At 38.9% G+C, this 13,075-nt stretch overlaps 1 protein-coding gene and 1 pseudogene across 4 annotated transcripts in view; both read left to right on the top strand.

Annotated features, from left to right (window-relative positions):
- The window catches only part of RGS7 (regulator of G protein signaling 7), a 528,155-nt gene that overhangs the window by 346,870 nt on the left and 168,210 nt on the right, over nucleotides 1–13,075 (top strand). The window lies entirely within an intron of this gene.
- On the top strand, nucleotides 11,699–12,167 carry LOC125155212 (40S ribosomal protein S15a-like; annotated as a pseudogene).

Consider the following 13,075-nt stretch of genomic DNA (forward strand, 5'->3'; position numbering starts at 1 on the left):
GGGAAAGTACGCTGTGCTTCCCAAGACCCTATGGTACTTTTCTATTTTACTTTTGGTGGTACAACAATATTCTGCTTCTCTCCTATCATCCTGAGGTATGGGGTTCTTTAAGGATGTCCAAACCCTTTATGCCTGGACACACACACAGTCCTTGCAGTATGATCCTTCTGGATTACTAGGTCTCTATTTGGGAAACAAGTATGTAATACCTTTTGCTTGTTTTTCTCATTGCTTGAAACAGTATTCTATCATATCAAATAGCTTTTGCTGTGTAAACTCAATGGCTTAAAATAAACAACCATTTTATTTAGTTTATAATTCTGTGGATTGGCTGGTCACATTTTCTGGGGGTTTGTTGGGCTGATTTCTGGTGGGCTTTCTTCTTCTGGATTGTAGCCAGGTGGTTGGGTGGATGATCTAGGATTTTTTGGTGTATTCGATACTGGGTAGGTTGTCAGCTAGGCGAATCTCATTCTCTCATCCTTTGGCTGGCTGGCACTGGTGTCTTACTATAGTGGCTTGTACTTAAGTCACATTTTCTATAGTTTCATCTGCCAAGGCAAGTACCATGGCCAAGTCCAGAACCAGTGTAGGGAAGGACTATCCAACAGCATGGATACAGAGGTATGTGAACAAATTTGGCCCAATACTGCAAAAGTCTTCCACATCTGTATTTCTTCTGCTTTTCAGATCTGCCTTTCTGTGATATGTATTATTATATTTTGGCTTCTGTTTGCAAAATTTATCCTCCAGAACCCATTCATCATTTGTTAGTAAATATGCTTTGCGTCTAGTATCAATCATGTCATTAATTATGGACGATATTTTGAGAAAATTTATCAAAAGACTAAGCTTCAATGAACTTTACATCCTTCACAAAATGATTGGCAGATATTAATAACTTCTTGACATCACTCTGCTCATTTGTAATCTTTGCTGCCTCTCACTGGAAGAATCACCCTTGCCAAGCTCTTGAAGTGATGCTGACCAAGGTGAGGAGTACTTTAAGATCCTCAGTCCAATGAGTAGCCAAAATCTGAAATGAGCCTCACTATGACTACTAGATATTAAAGAATATTAAGTACATTCTCTGTGTTCCCTTAATGGTACCCTGCTTGCCCCACTTTTCTCTTTCTCTCCATCCACCCATGCTTCTTCAGATCTCAGTATTCCTTGAGATGCTACCTGACATTGAAAATGAGTCATAGGCTCTGAAGACATACTTGAGCTCAAGTCTTGATTCAAGTACTTACTGGCTGTAGGCATGGGCAAGGTAGTTAATCTCTCTCTCTTTTTATTCTTCTTCAGCAAAATGCTTTTAATATGGTGTTTTGTGAAGCTTAAATGAGTCAACATTCTAGTGTGCCCAAATCTTGATTTTATTTTTAAATAGGCCAGATTCCTTTAAAACTCTGAACATTTGCAGGCATATTTAGCTAACTTGGATTCTTTAAAATGCATGCAATTTTTATACTAGCCTTCAAACACAACCTATTCATTCTATGAAGACTCTCTCTATAATGCAGCTCCCAATTGAATTATTTACACTTGCTGCTACTCAGTTTATTAATTTTATCTTTTATTTTTTATTTTACATGTTAGTCTTATTGCTTTAGTCAAATCTAAAAAAAATCTTAATGGCAGAAGACATACATCCTCTCCAGTCATCGACTGAAGTGTCAAGATCAGTCAGTTATCAATAATCGCTTGATTTTTACTAATGGGAATCCACTGAAGTGACATTAAGTTTTTGATGACCAATGATTCAGTTTGTGTTCCCCTAAATAGATGAGGAAAAGTGAAGAGAAAGAAATGTCAAATGAATTTTTCTTTATCTAAACCAAACCCAATTTGAAAGAAGTGGTTTAAAATGCAGATAGAAGAATGAGATTAGGAACAAATAGAGATTTATCCAGGATAAAAACTGAATGTTGAATAGTTGTAAAATTATCTATTGTAAAAATATCTGGAAAATTGAGATTCAGGTAAGTCAACCAGATATTTCACTTACACATCATTCAACTGGATCAAATATCTTGTTCACTGAATTAATTAAATCAACCCATTATGCTCACCATTAGAGTCCGTCATCTACCTCCCAATTCTCTACAAGTCCTCTAGACAAAATGATCCAAATTTTGTTAATGAATATAATAAAACTGTGTTACAAGTAGCCTTCATATCCTGTGGATTTGGTTGGCCTTCCAGAGAAATCAGCTCGAGGAACATGAGGGTATATCAGAATTGAGAACGTATAGAATGTCTCTGTTATCCTTGATAATATTTTGTACTTGCAAAGCATTTCATGCTATTCTAAATAATTTAAAACAGATTGTTTTACTTGAATACTACAACAATAGTATGAAGTAGCCATGCAGACATAAGACATATTCATTTTACAATTGGAAAGTCAACTGAGAAAAACGTGAATGTCCGAAATCACACAAAAACCTGTTCAAAGAAACAGAACTTTGATCTCCAAATCTCTACCCTGTGTGTCTTCTCCTTTTGGCACAATTATTTCAGGCTTAGATTCTGCTTTTCCTTACATGGTTAACAACCATGAGAGGTGCATGAATCCAGCTGATCAGATGGTCCCTTACATAGTGTCTTTTGGAATACAGTAATTGATTTTCTTAGATTTGGTGTTATATTTAGCTAATGCATCCTGGGTATACCCTTTGTTAAAGCTATTTTCTACATATTCCAATGCATATATCTTACATTCAAAATAAAGAGAAATCTTTTCTTTTTTTTAATTTTTAAATGTTTATTTATTTTTGTAAGAGAGACAGATGTGAGTGAAGGGGGAGAGAGAGAGAGAAGGAGACACAGAATCTGAAGCAGGATCCAGGCTCCAAACTGCCTGCACAGAGCCTGATGTGGGGCTTGAACTCATGAACTGTGAGATAATGACCTGAGCCAAGTCAGATGCTTAACCGACTAAGCCACCCAGGCACCCCAAATTAAAAAGAAATATTTTCTGTGTGCTCTTCATATTGCTTCAAACAACAATCTTACTTGGGTGGCAGAGAATAGAGACATTTAAAACACTCTTTCAAATTATATCAAGACCCTCTTGTAAAAAAAAAAACCTTATAAAATACATATTTTATTGTCCATTCTGTAAGCTATCATGTCAATATGAAAGAAATAAAGTGACTCCCTTATTATTGATTGTTCCAATACTAGTAAACCATTTTAGGAAAACATTCTGAGTTTTTAAGGCATCATTTAACCTTCTGGTGATAACATGCAAGAAATCATAAATCAGAGCCATCTCATACACCTCTAACAAGATTGATTAGTTTGACTTAGTTCAAGGTAGTAGACATAACCCAAGTATACATATTTCAAATATGCACTTTCTGTTTTAAATAACGCCTAGGGGCGCCTGGGTGGCGCAGTCGGTTAAGCGTCCGACTTCAGCCAGGTCACGATCTCGCGGTCCGTGAGTTCGAGCCCCGCGTGGGGCTCTGGGCTGATGGCTCAGAGCCTGGAGCCTGTTTCCGATTCTGTGTCTCCCTCTCTCTCTGCCCCTCCCCTGTTCATGCTCTGTCTCTCTCTGTCCCAAAAATAAATAAACGTTGAAAAAAAATTAAAAAAAAAAAAAAAGAAAAATAAATAACGCCTAAAGAGACGTGAATAAATGCTTCATATCTTTGGGCACTTGCTCCCAACCCATGTGTCTGCTACCACAGCCAAACCTTCATAGTTAACTACACGAGGGAAACTATTTGTCGTTCTAATTATTTTCACATGAGATGAGCAGGAGCCATGGTTTTCTTCATGTATTCTTTTCAGTGTGTTACTAGCTTCTCCTCGGAAGAAAACAGTAATTCCTTTTTGCATATATTCTATTACCACCCCACCTTTAAAAAAGTATGGTATCCTGTACATTTCATATCATCAGGAAAGTCTCTCTTGGTGCCCATTGCCCCTTGGGAATACTCTACAAATGCAGAAAGTGAAAAAGTCTGCAGATGTTTGCTCCATGATGTCTCCCATTCAAAGTAATCAGTACCAACAAGTAAAGCCCAATCACATCCAGCCTGTTGAGGCCAACTGTCTCATTTAACTTATTACTTAACAATATCACTTTTTCCATGTATGTACATATGCATGTTCTGCATTTGCATTTAAAAATGCACTTTATAATGGAACAAGTGCCTGCTAGTGTCATTTGACGAATGTATCTCTGCAGTTGCTCTACGTAATTAAAACTTAAAATCCAAAATATACTGAAAGGTCTTCATAAAGTCGATGAATAGAAGTTTTCATTACCAAAATAGAAGTCATTATTCCTAGCATATCTGCTATGGTTTCTGCCACCAAGAGGGCTTTTTTTTTCCTGTTGATAGAAGCCTTTTCTGGTTTGGGCTTCTGGCTGCCTTCATATCCCCCTCCATCACTATATTGCAATAACAATGGAAAATAATTATACTACATTAACATTAATTAATTGGGTGCCTTCTGGTACCATGCTGGATGTTTCCTTCCTATTTAGTTCTTGGAAATAGGGAAGAGACAAGAGAACTCAGGTGTACTGAACACCAACAATGTGCAAACACCATGTTGAGAACTTGATATGTGTTACTCAGTCTTAAAGAAAAAAGAGAAAGAAACTTCATGAAGTACATGGTATATCAGAAATCTAAGTCTCAGATCATGAAGCTACTAAAAGATAGAACCAATACTCAAACCAGATACATTTGATATCAAAACATTAACATTTTCAGATCCAGAGAAGGAGTATCAAGTTTATTTTATAGATGAGGTCTCTAAGGCTTGGAGAAGAGCTGAGATGGGGAGCTAGGATTCATACCTGATGGATATAAGACATGATATCAACACTGCACATTTGTTAGAGATTCGGCAGATGCCATCTGGTTATGCCATTTTCCTCTTTTGCTTTGTACTGGCCAGCACACGCACCTGTAAATGCCAGTCCCAGGGTTTTATTATCTTTCCCATTTTTACTTGATTGGCAGATTTTTTTTATAGATTACTTATTAGAGTTGCCAACAGTTAAGGAAAATACTAAAAACAGCTGGGAATATAATTAGAATTGCTGTCCTTTTGCTTGTAAAATTTGAGCAAGCATAATGATGCTAGAATTCAGTGTACTTTTAAATAGTTGTTTAACTCACTTAGGAACATTCCATAAATCAGCAGAGGTTGATATTTCTATCCTATTCACTAGAAAATAAAAACAAAAACAAAAATAAAGACCTAATGGAAAAACACAATTGCCCCATGGCATTGTCTGATTCTTCTAACAGCTGGTTGACCTCTCTGTTGTTTTCTTCTTTTTAGGTCTTCACTGTCTATTTTATTAACTTTTTTGTGTACACATGTTTCTTTTATAAGCCAACTTGATTTTGGGGGGAGAGGAAGAAATATACACATTTTTTAAGTTTATTTATCTATTTTGAGAGAGAGAGAGAGAGAGAGAGAGACAGCATGAGTGGGACAGGGGCAAAGAGGGAGAGAAAGAGAATCTCAAGCAGGCTTTACAATGTCAGTGAAGAGCCCAACTCAGAGCTCTACATCATGAACCGTGAGATCCTGACCTCAGCAGAAATCATGAGTTGAATGCTCAACCAACTGAGCCACCCAGGTGCCCCGAGTGTACACTTTAAAAAAAAAGGTAGGAGATTTGGATGGAAGAAAAGAAGGAAGAAAGGGAGGAAAGAAAATTGTAAAGAAGGAAAGGAAATTATAAAGGAATTGGTAAAGATAATAAGGCCTAGAGCATAGGACATTGTTGAAAATAGACCAGTTCATCAGGATCAGCCACTCAAAAAGGACAGGGAAATGTAAGTAATTATATATGTTATTCAGAGAGAGCCATAGACTGTTGTCTAAGAGCTGTCTGAAAAGTCAGGCTCCTTTATCTTTCACTAAGATAGCAGATTTTTCATTTCCCAAATGAAGAATGAATTGGGATTTTCCTGTCTTTATTTGAGCTGAGAACAAGGCTACTTGTGTTATTCATAAAGTTTTTCCAATTGTTATATCTAAGAATGGCAAGAAATGCTTGCAACAGCAGGATAGAACCTGTGATATCAGTGCTCACAGAAGATTTGTGACCAGAATGTGATCCTACCATGGCATGAATGCACCAGTCTCTTCACTATCCTTTGGCTGCAAACCACACATAAAGATTCCTGCTTTTACATAAAAAGAAGACCTTTTTTTAAAATAATGACTCTAAGAAACTCAGTGAAACACATAATAGGATTTTTATGCTTTGAAAATTCCCCTGTAAGCCAAGAAGTCCTTATGTCTAATAATAATAATACCTTTTTAATTTTACAATTACATTATAATTTAAATGATTGGTATCTCTAGATTATTCAGAATTGTTCCTTTTTGCTGCATTCACGAATACCTGGACATTGAAGCCTACTAGGGTACATCATGTACACTACATAGAATTCTGATTAACTCCATTTCATGTAAGGCACAGGTTTGGACTGTGATTTTGTCATTTTCTATAAATAACTTCTCCTTTTATTTAATCCAGTTTTTTTGGAAGGCGATCTGCCAGACGTCATTACGACTTTGATCCTAGCCACAAAAAGAGAGGATGTCAGATTTTTCAGACTGTCAAGGGTTACTTGGCTATTTCAGCAAACCTGACATTTGATTTTTCCTCTGCTGGGGTTCATCCATGGAAATATCTGTGGTCTGGGTGGTTGTGGGTCTCTTTGTAACCAATGATATGGACACACACTTGTTTATTATCCTTCTGGGGGCTTTAGTGCTGAGACCTTAACCTTCACTAAGTGATCTGCCAGGTTTTCCTTGGTTATTTCCTCAAGGGCCCCCTAGTAGCTGCTTAGTAGGTCATTCAACAGACTTTTCTTGGGGATGGATATCAGACGGTCACATATGGTACTATATAGAGCACACATTAATGTTGTTAAAACATTTTGAATTATAAAACACCATTATAAGCCCACTATAGCTCATATGGCAAGTATAAAGAAGAGAATAAAAGCATTCATAAAAAACACTCAGGTAGTGACAGCTGAAATTCTAGCATATCTGTCCAGTCTCCTTTGAAGACGTGAGCTCTCACTGGCTTTGTTATTGGAGCTAGTCCCACTCATGTCTTCCCTTCCCCATATCTTATATTTTTCCTGGGCCGCTCATGAACCAGTATCTCACGTCCCTTCCCTCCACCTATTTGTGATGTCCACATCCTTACCAGAGCCACCATTGCCCTTTTGAGATTGCTGTGTTCCAGCACAGTGACCATCTGCTACCATCACTTGGACCTTGACCAAGGGCACCACTCCTCCTTGGGTTCTGTGAAGACTGTACATCCTCAAAGAATCCCACTTTCATCTCCCAGACTCTAAGTTTTCACAAGATGTTTTTGAGCATCACAGATAGTAAAAAGAAAATACATCATGGAAAGTAACTGTTACTTATCATCTGATGATAAGTCCTTTAGAAACTGATTCCCTGTTGTCTTCCTCACATCTAGGCACAGTGGTCAACATCCCAAACCCTGAAAACCTTCCAGGCATATTCAGGCCCAGAGTCAGGGCTTATAAGAGTCAATAAGAAAAGGATACAGGTATTCTTCATCCTACTCTTGGCCACAGTTTCTGAATTCTCATATCTGACTCCAGGATTCACCTCTTCCTAGGACATCTTAGGACTGACCTCTTTTTAGGGTATGTTTGAGGATTGACCTCTTCCAAAGGCATGTTGACATAATACCACCCTTGTTGAAAGGGGCATGGGCTGTCCCTCCACTGTCACATGATGGTCTGACTTCAGGTCATTTAAAAAAAATCTGAGGCACCTATTCATTAGAATGTGCGTTTTGAGGGGAGCCCGGGTGGCTCAGTTGATTAAGCGTCCAACTTCGGCTCAGGTCATGATCTCGCTGTTCCTGAGTTTGAGCGCCATGTAGGGCTCTGTGCTGACAGCTCAGAGTCTGGAGCCTGTTTCAGGATTCTGTGCCTCCCTCTCTTTCCCTGCCCCTCCCCTACTCATGCCCTGTCTCTGTCTCAAAAATAAATAAACATTGGGGGCTCCTGGTTGGCTCAGTCGGTTAAGCGTCCGATTTTGGCTCAGGTCATGATCTCGCAGTTTGTGAGATCGAGCCCCGCATCGGGCTCTGTGCTGACAGCTCAGAGCCTGGAGGCTGCTTCAGATTCTGTGTCTCCTCCTCTCCCTGTCCCTCCCATGCTCATGCTCTGTCTCTCTCTGTCTCTCAATAATAAATACACGTTAAAAAAACTTTAAATAAGTAAACATTTAAAAAAAAGAATGTGGGGGCGCCTGGGTGGCGCAGTCGGTTAAGCGTCCGACTTCAGCCAGGTCACGATCTCGCGGTCCGGGAGTTCGAGCCCCGCGTCAGGCTCTGGGCTGATGGCTCAGAGCCTGGAGCCTGTTTCCGATTCTGTGTCTCCCTCTCTCTCTGCCCCTCCCCCATTCATGCTCTGTCTCTCTCTGTCCCCAAAATAAATAAAAACGTTGAAAAAAAAATTAAAAAAAAAATAAATAAAATAAAAAAAATAAAAAAAAGAATGTGCATTTTGTGAGCAGAGTCTTCGTTTTGTATTTGCTCTGCCTCTGGCATCTTTAGTGTGCCTGGCACATATTGGGCATTTAAATATTATTGATTGAATATTTTTAACAAAGAAAATATTAACATATAAATAGGCTGTTATTATTTTTTATCTTTCATATTTCAATATTCATGGTTCACACTCTAGATGGAAGTTTACCTCGAAGTGCGAAACAATAGGTTCCCATGACCCTCCGTGCCATACAGAGTGTCTAGTTATAGAACAGAAAGTGAAACTTTCCAGGTTTATCAATCCATAGATTTCAAATAATCTATTTTCCTCTAAGTAAAGTCAAGGATATATATGTTATCCAACCACAAGAAATTACTCTAATGTTCTGAAACAGCCTAAAGGAGGTTGCTTTTATTCCATGGAAAAATGAGTTTTATGAGCAAACAGTAGATCCTATTAGAAGCAATCTTGATTTATTGGTTGAAATATTAGAGTACACTGGAAAACCCAAGCAAAGGCCTAGCAAGGACATAATAAAGTCTCATAAAAATCATAAAAAAAACAAATTTATCATTTGGAAATTTATCTCTAGGCCAGAAATGGTATTATAGCAAGTGAAATAACTGCTTTAGGTTATGCTTTGTTTTTTTTTTTTTTTCCTGAGAATTTTTCAACAAATGTAAAGCCATTGGAAAGTATCCTGACCCCTTCAGATATCCTATCTTTTCTAACATGATTCAAGGTCAGACCACTTGCTTCCAGCTTAGAAAAGTAGCAGCTGTCGACATTTCTTTTCCTATGGTTTAGGGAGAGAAAGTAGGTCCGTTTTTTTGGAATGACACAGGAGATAAGATGAAGGTGTTGGGTGGTTGGGCATGCAAAGCCTAGCATTGCTCTCCTGAGACATTTCTGCTCCATCTGGTAAGCAATGATCAGCCATCAAGGAAGGAGAACATCTTGTCCCTCTAGAAATAGGTATTTTCCCATTTCCTTGCCTTTGTATAATCATGAACCCCTATATTTTATTAATGTTTTCCAGCTCTCAACTGGGCCCCCAAGTTTGATAAAATGCTTAATATACTAACATATGTACAATGGTAGCCTAATAAGTTCTTGGTCACTGATGCAGTATCATAAACAGGAAGAAATTACTCAAAGTATAAAGGAAATTTTAATTTGGTGCCTTAACTTGCCTTTAACTACACCCCTACTGTTCCACCTAGCCCTTTATAAGAGAAATAAGAGCGAAGAGTTGAGCATGAGTACCTGGCACCTGGGAGCTCCCCCTCCCCCCCCCCCCCCCCCCCCCCCCGGCCCCACCATCCCCGCCGGCATTGCTGGAAAGGAGGAGCTCATGCAGCTCCTTCTCATGCCTATGCTCATTGTCCACCTGCACTTCTGCAGATTCTGGCAAATGTTCCGTCACATTGCATATTCGCTCACTTAAGCAAATCCTGGGGGCATGGCTTGCAGGAGCTGCCACTAAAAGTTAAATAAGGCTATGTGGTTGGGAAGACCTCTGTTAACCGAGGCATTTGAGCAAACAATTGATTTTAGGCACACCATGTCACAAAGTTTCAAGCAAATTGACAGAGATGCAGACAGTTTAAAAGTAAAGAATGGGGCAGAAGTGTAAGCTATTGCTTAGATTATATCGTACGAATGATGCAAAATTCTCCCATCATCTTAAACAACACCCCTGTGGACTGTTATATTCTTTGAGTAATGAGAATGGTAGAAGCCCAGGCTTCTCCCTGTGATGTGATGGTGTGATTGAACAGTAACTGGAGACCCAGGTTTGAAGATAGGACCATTCATGCATTTAACAATTATGCACACGCAAAATGTGCTTGTTCTTGTATTTGAGGTGCAGTGGTGTCAATATACCCATACTGCCCCTCTCACAGGCAAGACAGACATTAGAGGAATCATTGTACCAGGAGCAAAACAGCCACTTTAATTAACAAATGCTTTCAATTTTCTCTTGGCCTGTCCTTCCAGTGATCCACCAACAGAGTGTATAATCCTGGGTCAGTCTCGCTAAGGGCCTGTCTCTATCTGAAATTGTGCACGTGCTATGGAAAAGACACTCGGTGCTATAGATTATCGTCCCCAAGGTGTCACAGTTTCCAAACCCAATCAGGCCTTCAGGGTCTCTTGGCAATCATGTTTTGTAGTCATAGCTCCTACTCAATGGGAGTCATTATTCAAAGCCTTCTTCATTTTCCTGAAGTCTCCCAATAGACTCATTCTCTGCCATTCTCAACAGCAGACTGTAACTTTTAGTGAAAATATAAATCAAAGAGGAAATTTGTCACCTTTCTGACTCACTATGCTTCACAAAAAACATGACAGTGTCTATAACCATTCTTGTCTCCTTGCCCATCTGGGTTAGGCTTCCTGGGCTTGTTATCCTGACCTTTTGCACCACCTCAGGGTTCTTATTGCATCCTTCCTATTTCTCTTGTCTATCCTGAACTGCCGTATATTTATCAGTTTATTCACCATTGGTTTTCCCCATTACAATACAGTTCTATGTCGATAGACGGGCCATCCTGGCTACTTTCCTCTCTCTTAGTTTTATAAACTCAGCTGTCCTGTCTCTAATTCCTCTGTCTATAACTCATCTCTCAATTCACTGGAATCTTGCTTGTATCTTCTGCTTATAACCTGAAACTTTACTTAGTGTGGCCAGTAATATTCTTCTTGTTGCTAAATTCAATTATCATTTCTCAGCCCTTAATTTGACCTCACTGTAACATTTGACTCCCTCTTGTCTTACATTACTCCATTGTCTGGTTTGCACTAAAACCTTCTCACCCTCCGATTTAGTATTCTTCACAGATTTCTCTATTTGCCTCTTAACTGTCAGGGTTTTTCAGACACAAACATGGTCTTTCTCCTTTATTGGCTCTCTACAGGCCATGTACTTCTTTATTTAATTCACTGCTAGTGTGTACACGCACGTAGAATTCCTTCTGACTTCCTAGTCTATAGATCTAACTATATTACAGAGATTTTCACTTGGATTTTTAGCAGGCATTTCATTTATTCAACAAATAAAAACTGACCTCATCATTTTATCCTCAAATCTGTGTAGACTTCTCTTAAATATCTCTCCACTGCTCTTTCCACCATCTTTCTGTGCTGCCATAATGGTGCTCATGAATGTTCTAGCAGATGCTCTCTAGAGCATTAACAATGCTGAAAATACAAGCAGATGCTAAGCTCCCTGTCCATTCAGGCCATGTTCAGAAGTCGTTGTCCAGTTTCTAACTGTGATGAAGAAGCATGGTTAGTTACATTGGTGAATTTGAAGTCATTGATGATCACAAAACTAGGAAAGTTGTTGTGAACCTCATGGACATGTTAAACAAGTGTGGAATGATCAGCCCCAGATTTGATGTACAACACAAAGATCTAGAAAAATGGCAGAATAACCTTCTCTGGTCCCACTAGTTTGATTTCATTATACTAGCAGCCTCAGCTCACATCATGGACCATGAAGAAGCAAGACGAAAACACATAGAAGGGAAAGTCCTGGAATTCTTTTCCTGGGGGTATAATATATACATACAAATAAAATACCTCAGTGGAAAAAAATATCTCTGCATTGCCTAATTCTAACCATAGTCACATCTTATGGGGAATGACCACAGTCTTCTAACTCATGTCCCTTCTTCCTTGTCCCACACCCATATATTCATTTTACTGCATCTACAATGACCTTTCCAAAACTCCATCTAAGCATGTCTCTTCTGAGGTTTCATAACTCCAATTGATCCCGCATTGCCCATAGGATACAGTCTAAACTTTTTAGCTTGAATATGTAACCCTTTTTGAGGTAGCCATATTTACCATTGTGTCCACTCAGATCACAATTTCTTGCCCCACCCTGTGCCTCACAGCCACCAGATTGCTGGCTGTTTGTTAAATGGCATTATCCTCTTGATCACAAGCATTTCCATGTGGTGTTTTCTTTACTTGGAACCTCCTCTTTGCTTCATAGCTCCTGCCTTTTATTTAGGGTTTGAATTATATATCAACTCTTTCAGAACAGTGTCCTGACCTCTCAAGATTGAATTGGATGTCTTTTTAATGTGTTTCCAGAACACTGCACTTACTTCCTTGAAATTCTTATTACATGGTGTGGTTGGCCCATTTATTTGCCTGTTTTACCTATTAAAATACACTACACACTTCCTAAGAATAGGACTGCCTCCTTGTTTCCCCCTGTACTAAGTGAATGAATGAGCTATACATTTGGAAATCAAAGCTTTGAAATTCGATGAGCTTGCCAAAGAAGAAAGCATATAGAAAAAGTAAAGGCAAATGGGATCCCTTGCAAAGATAAATTTCAAGAGAGTTCCTCACTATAGCATTTGGGAGGACAACAACAGAGAAGAGTCTGGGAGCCAGTGGGAAATACAGCAAAATAGATAGAGTTTGGAGGGCATCAAACAGAGGTTCCACGAAGAGAGATTCATCAGTGGCTTGTTAAGGAGAGAGCACTGAGAGAGCAAGGGGAA

Source organism: Prionailurus viverrinus, chromosome F1, assembly GCF_022837055.1.
Source record: "Prionailurus viverrinus isolate Anna chromosome F1, UM_Priviv_1.0, whole genome shotgun sequence".
Lineage (NCBI taxonomy): Eukaryota > Metazoa > Chordata > Mammalia > Carnivora > Felidae > Prionailurus > Prionailurus viverrinus.